Source organism: Nelumbo lutea, chromosome 1, assembly GCF_056320005.1.
Source record: "Nelumbo lutea isolate HS-2025 chromosome 1, American lotus-T2T, whole genome shotgun sequence".
NCBI classification, from domain to species: Eukaryota; Viridiplantae; Streptophyta; class Magnoliopsida; order Proteales; family Nelumbonaceae; genus Nelumbo; species Nelumbo lutea.
In genome coordinates this window covers 125,467,382-125,475,054 of record NC_142684.1, presented here as the reverse complement: position 1 = coordinate 125,475,054, position 7,673 = coordinate 125,467,382, and the positions used below count along the sequence as shown (strand labels likewise).

The 7,673-nt window shown below is 33.2% G+C and overlaps 1 long non-coding RNA gene across 1 annotated transcript; it reads right to left on the bottom strand.

Moving 5' to 3' along the window:
* Nucleotides 1-385: 385 nt before the first annotated feature.
* On the bottom strand, nucleotides 386-1,766 carry LOC148877368 (uncharacterized). The gene is made up of 2 exons (XR_016105303.1): nucleotides 1,595-1,766; nucleotides 386-871 (listed from the first exon to the last, which is right to left on the bottom strand). It is a non-coding gene; the product is annotated as an uncharacterized LOC148877368 (long non-coding RNA).
* Nucleotides 1,767-7,673: the final 5,907 nt, after the last annotated feature.

Genomic DNA, 7,673 nt, shown 5'->3' with positions numbered 1-7,673 from the left:
ATGGGACAAAAATAACCCTTTTAATAATGAATTTTTATGGATAAAATGGCCATTGCCTTATTTACATGGAAAATAAAAGAACATGGGTAAATGCACTTACCCAGGTAAGTCTTTCCCAAGAAACACTTACTTGGGTAAGTAACTTAACTAAAAGCGAACGGGGCCTTAGTTTTTTTTGGAAAGAAAGAATGCTCCCTTATGACCCATTTGGTTGCCAATAAAGGATGGGATGAGAAAAGAAAATTTATTTTCTCAATTCTGTCACCTGTGTTTGGTTGTTGAGATAAGTTATCCTACCAAATTTGCTTCCCAGTGCTTGGTTGCTTAGAAAATGTTGTAGAATGGTTGGATTCATTCCACTTTGACAAATCCATGCAATCTCCAATTTCACAACATAAGGCTTGTTTTTGGAATGATATGACACAATAATATTTGAACATAGCCATGTGTCATGCTTACATGGCTCTTATATTTGCAACCAAGTCTCTAAATAGCACCTATATTTGTCGTGATAGCAAGTTCACTTTGACCAACACATTGGCACTTGTGTTCTATAGGCTCTTACAAAATTCAGTTGCAAAAGCAATCAATATAAAAACTAAACTGGCAACTTTTACTTAACCACCCTATTCTTTAATGAAGTAAGGAATAGGAGATCCGGGTTCTAAAGACCTATAGGACACCATGCACAGATCAACATGACCCATTCTATTCTATCCTCACTTGGAATGGGTATCACAAATTAAACTCATGAATGCCTTAATAAAGAAAACACCCATGAATCCCTCTGTTTTGCAGAAATCAATACAGCCCGGCCTGCTTACATTTTGCAGAAATCAACACCCATGAATCCTTCTGTTTTGCAGAATCCCTGTTCAGTTTACCCACAAAAACAGAAGGACAATAGTTAAGATGTGGCCTGTGGGTTAACGGGTTTGGTCCTAAGTCTTTCATACAAGAATTTAAAGAAATGCGTATTTATATTTCAAAAAATCGAAGCCAACATATGCACTTAAATATTTCTTTAGCCCTGTTGCGTAGATACAAAGGCATATAAATTTGTAGATACAAATGCATATTTCTTTAGCTCTATGGATTAATGTATAGATTGATTGGATTTATTTCTCTGAAATTTAAGAAAATTGACAAGGCAAATTAGCACATATAAATGCATATAAATTTAAAGTAAAACTGGAATATTATAGTTAGGAAACAAGCATATGGCAAATCAAAAGATCACTAAAACAAGCACAAGTAATCAACTGCAAATTAGCTTTTTAAATTCAAGGGAGTAAAATAATTAAGAAAAAATAGAACAAGAAAATAATAAATTCCGGGTTTATTAGCTTTTCAATTTCAAACGAATAAGAGCTTAATCATGTCAATGAATGAAGAAACCTTGGTAGATCTATTGAAGGTGTTTATTAACTTTAAAAAACAGAGTTGCAGATCTAAGAAAAATAGTCTAAAAACATCCAAAAACAGGCTGGTTTAGCAGATCTAACACAGGGTTTTAGATCTGAAAAAGTGCAAAAATTTTATATCTGCAACAAGCTAGGACAATGGAAAAAACGACAGCATAATCCAGGCTTACCTTCATTGGAGATGAAGAAGAGGAAAGTTGGCTGTTGTGCTTGTGAATCTCATCTGGTGGAGAAAACGAAATGATGTCCAAACTAGGGAAAAGTACAAAAAATGGGACCAAGTGTTAAACATAGGATAGAATAATGCCGCCCTCGACATACATTTGCCGGAGATGATGGCGAAGTTTATTTTAGATAGAAATTTGCTAGATTAGGAGGCCTTCTATAACAAGAATGTTTTTGTTTTCATTTGTTTTGGAATTGCTTCATCAGCATAAAAACAAAAACATGTTCTTGAGTTCTTGAACTTTGTTTTTGTTTTCAAAGAAAAAAAAAAAAAACAAGTGTGTTTCAAAAAGCAATATACCATCAAAATTATGGATTTCTATAACAAAAACAAATTTTCTAGTATTGAAGCCATATGATTTATAAAACATGATGCTAAATAATGAGAGGAAAACATGCTTTTGATCAAACCAGAAATTCAAGAATATGTTTTTGGTTTTAGTTATAATGAAGAATATATTTTTTGTGCTTTTGTTTTGAGAAACAATCTATTTTGAAACCTAATGATTTTGATTTATTTTTGGAACCTACCAGAAGAAAAACAATTCACCTTGTATAACAGGTCCTGAATGTATAAATAGGTAGATTTCCTTGTTATTCTTCTTTAAATAGGACATATATCTTTTATTACAAGAAACAAAATATACAGCTTTTGTAATAGGTTTGCCTGTTGCATGCACGAGTGTTTGATTGATGGCAATGGACATTCAACAATGAATCTAGCTAATGGAGAAATATCCGTTAAAATTTATAACGACATGACATCATATTCTATACAATATATGAAGTAATGATGGATGTATTGTTGGTGGTTGGATACTACTGGTATTGGGAATTTCATGCAATGCACATGATTCAATTAAACATCAAAGCCAAGTAGCCAACATCTATCTTAATTTCTTTCTTTTTTTTTGTCAAGAAACCGATAAATACAGAGTAGTGGACAATTTGAAGTATCTTTCCTTCTATAATTCTATAGATTGGTCTGGTGTTCATGTATATATCATGTAAAATAGATGAGTCATTTAACCCCATTAATTGCTTTTTAATGGACTTGGATACAAAGAATTTTGCTGCATATATGGGAGGCTGATTTATTAGTTTCTATAAACCTTACTTGCCTATATATGGATGGATCTTTCAGAGTTCCACAACCATTGTTTATTTGTGCCGTTTTTAGGAAAAGTGCAAAATATGTCTGTCTGGCTTCAATTTGAAGACACCAGCTTTCTCTCTTGCTAACTAATTTGCTATTGTAACACAACACAGATACATAATATAATTTATGGCAACTTGACACCAGATGATAGAGTTAAATTCCATTAATTTAATTTTAATCCCACCCCTTTTTTGGGAAGTAGCAAAAGGAGATGATCCATCCCATCTAATTAAAAGACGACTGACATGGTAGATGGACCTTTCTACCTTATTTGTAGATATGAAATCATGTAATAACTGGTTCAGTTAAAGCAAACAACTTGGGAAGACAAGGCACACAGGTGGCCATGTGATTTTATGTCACAATCCCTCTCTTAATTAATTTCTTCTGTTTTTATTTGGTGACTGTTCATGTGGTATCTTATGTGAGTGGTGGCATGAATTTTTCCATTTATATATAAACAATAAGTTGATTTGTTTGGATAAGATATGCTTAATTTATTGCTTTTATGGAAAGGTTTACAATATAATCACTCTGATTAATCACAACATAATGACTACATAATCAAACAGAAATCATGTGAGTATATATCCTGTTCCTGTAACAAATAGGGAGATTAGATCCTCTTTGTCTGATACTGTTCAATTGTCTCCCTCCATCTGTCTTGTTTCTATGCAGACACTAATGAGCTAGTTGCAGAATTATGTGAAAGTATCTCTCCTCAATTTCAGGGTTTCTTTTTTTCTTTACTTGCATTTTCGATAATGTAGGTATGGGAAAGATGATGAATAATATGTCAAGGAGAAAAGCAGAGAGAGGAGGTGGGGGATGAGAGAGAGAGAGAGATGGCCAAAGTTGCACAGCTAAGGCTGAATGAAAAAAAAAAAAAACTAGACAGGGCAGAAAGCACATGTGGGTAGGTGGATGCTGACACAGGCCAAACATATGGGACAGTGGGCATGCACACAGAAGGGGGCTTGTTTCTTTTGTTCAAGTGGGGCCCCCCCTCCCCTCACAAACCACAAACGAACAAGGGAGTGAGGTGTACCATTTGAGATTGTAAAGCCTCAAAGTTAGACATGTAGGCCCCTCTGAGCATCTGTGGAAGGCGACATGTCTTTTGTAATCCAAACACCTGATGACGACGACAAGCCTTTGCTTGGCTCCAGCAGTACATCATGTAGGGACAGTGTGTAATCTGCAATGGGCATTTGGATGCCACCCTCCTATCATCTCTACATCCAAGTCTCCAACCTCAACCTAACTTATTAATAATAAACCAACTCAACAATAATATCAGCATCTATACACACAGATCCTTATTGCCTTATTGGGGTTTATTAGCATCACCCATCAACCATCCCTTGTGGAACCAACTACTTCTCTCCTAAAAAGATTCTTTATGCAAGCACTCCCCACTCGATCCCCACTCCCAGTGGGTACAGTCAGCCGCAATAGGTGGGCGAATCTATTAGATTACATATGGAGTTGATCTCTCTCTGGCCAATCCGAAATCATATATATAAATGTAAATGTAAACAAAATAACAAAATCACTACTTATAATGAATGATTCTGATAGAATAATAGGGTAGAATAGAATGGGAGGATATGGCAGAATCTAGACTTGTTTTTAATTTAATAACAAGCATATGCTTATACCATACTGACTCGTGTTGTTATCATGTGGAGGGGTTGGTAGTCATTGTAGCCACAATTCATTGAGCTCTCCGCTCTCCACTCTCCAGGTCCACCCAAGGTCCACCCAGGGATGGTGTAAACGGGTCGAATTCGAATCTAATCACATAATATCTGAATTCGAATCCAATTAACAAATTTGATATCTAAATTTGATTTGACATTGATGGATATTGAAAATTCATATTTAAATTTAAATCCGATTAAATATTTGAATATTATATTTGATTTGAATTTGATTAATTAATTATTTTAGATAATTAATAAATATAAAATAAGTATTTTATTTATATAATATATATATATATATTATTTATATAATTTAATTATTATATATAAATTATATAAAATAATTAAATATTTTAAATATTATATATAAGAATTAAATAATTGGTCGAATTCAAATATTTATCAAATCGAATAAGGTCATATATGAATTCAAATTCGATTAGCTAATCAGTATGGATATCATATTTGAATTTGATCGATTAGATATTCGAATTATCTGAATTCAATTCGATTATGTCGAATCTCAAATTCAAAATCGGATTTTCAAATACCGTTGACACCCCTAACTATAATTTAGGAGGATTCAATCCCAACCTGATCCAATCCAGGTTCAATTTAATTGAACTCGAGTCATTTAAACATAAACAAATACTATATGTATATATGTGTGTATGTATGTATGTATGTATGTATGTTGTTATAAATAAAATTTGTATATATTTTCAACAAATGCTACTCTTAAATTGAACCACACTAAAAAAATGATTATATAAAAACATATTTATAAATTCTTTCAAACCCAACTAACCCATCTAAATCCAACTTAGACTATACAAACCCAATCAGAACCAAAACCCAGCCTGAAGTGTATTAACTTAAGGGGATGTTTGGAACCGTGGCCATTTTTCAAAGAAAATGGTGCCATGTTGGATCCATATAGGCGTTTCAACAAACACCCATGTATCTCATTGTTTGGTTCAGTCGATTATTAAAAAAATCAGGCATGCCTCAAAAATCGGGACCCCGCCGGTGCATTAATGAATCGTTTCCCCCAACGGTTGATTGATGTGTATCTTATGTGGTGTTTACCTGTCAACACATATATGAAAAACGGTGATGAAAATCACCTTACCAAACATCATAGTGTTGCTCACACTGCCTATGTGGCAGAAGCATTTTTTTGTGAAAAACAGGTCTTGGAAGCATGGGCATTTTTTCTTGAAAATCAGTCCCAAAAAGCGCCCATGCTTCCAAACACCATGTAACTTTGGATTGGGCCAAAAGTTGATAGTGAACTTAGATTGTACTAAATAGGGATCATTGCTCTGGGCCTCATTCTCTTAATTCTTGCTCATTCCAGGCAAGAATGGGCAAGATTGAATAACATTAGAATGTTTGTTTACAAAATTCTTGCCAAGGGCTACATTCTTTTTTAGAATGAAAAACCAGCCTCATAGCACAAAAATTGATTAGCCTTCAGCATGAAAAATAATCATGCCCTATCTTGCTCATTTCATTCTTTAAGGAAATTCTACCTATAAAACTGTTGTCATATATGCTTACTTTTGTGAAACCATTTTTACAAATGTACTTTTATGAAAGTACTTTTACAAAAGCATTTTTATGAAAGTACTTTTATGAAAGCAATTTTATGGAAGTACTTTACGAAAGTACTTTTAAATTACTTTTATAAAACCACTTTTATGAAAGTACTTTTACAAAAACACTTTTACAAAATATTGTATAAAAATAGTTTTACGAAAGTATTTTTATAAAAGCACTTTTATGAAAGTACTTTATGAAAGCACTTTTATGGAAGCACTTTTATAAAAGTACTTTTACGAAAGTACTTTTAAAAAAGTATTTTTATGAAAGCACTTTTACCAAAATACAAAAGCATTTTTATGAAAGTATTTTTATAAAAGCATTTTTACGAAAGTATTTTTCATAAAGCACTTTTACAAAAGCACTTTTATAAAACATTTACACCAATTGGTAACCATTGACTAATGGAGACCTAGGCTCGTGGTTTGTGAATACCGATACTTTTTTTTTTTTTCTGAAGAATGAAAATGAACAACATAGGACACTTGTTAGTCTGAAAAGAATTCATATTAAGTAAGAAGTATTTAGTTCATAGCAATATTTTCCCATTCTACCTATTTTTATCCATTCTTTTTTATTTTAGAATTTCATATTAATTAAAAATGAAAAAGAATGAGAATTAGACCAAACATAGCCTAATGCTCTTCAACTTCTGACAACAATCCAAGAAGGATGATCTAAAACAATAGAACACCAATGACCACTTAGTATCAGATGGATCTGGTTCCTTTCCACGTCTACAATCCAAACTTTTGATACAAGGCACCGTGTCCATAATAAAAAAAAGCCCAAAATGCTCAATTCGAGAATAAATGTTTAAATTTCGTGGACGCTTGACATGGGCCGAAACCACTAGTTAAGTTCCATATGGATTGATATGGAAATGGATCCAACATGTCTAGTTCAGACCTGGTCCATAATCCATTTCATGGCTTGGGCTTGGGTGTCTACCAGGTGGCAAGTGGCAACACGCATGTAACGTAGCGGCTAGCGCATGTGATGTGTGCATCAAATTGAGATTAAACTAGTGCACCGTACTTCAATATATGAGCTTCACATGGGATAACAATTTTTTATCAATAAATAATAATAATAGTAATAATATAATAATAATAATATTAAGTAAGTGAGACCAGAGAAGCCCCGCCAACCAAACACCGTCCTGACAGAAGTGAGAGCCCGGCATGTGAAGTCCACAGTCAAGGCCCAGCCCTCTAGATTCAAAATTTCGGAACATCGCAACGTTTTTCTTTTTTTTTTTAATTTATGTTTTCACGAGAGAAAGGATATCAAAGCAAGAAATCAACGGCGCATTTCTTTTGTTTGTATTATATTTTCTATGACAAACATAAATGTGGAATAAGTAACAATAATAATGAGACCTAAAAAATAATTATAATAAAAAAAAAATGAACAGTTGGATACCATTATTAACAAAGTACGAGAGGTAATAGATGGGCCGTTTTCTACTTCTAATATGCAAGGGTAGTTTCGTAATTTTGGAGTCGACTGATGAGGGGGTATTTTTATACGTGAGTCTACGTTCAGGGGAAC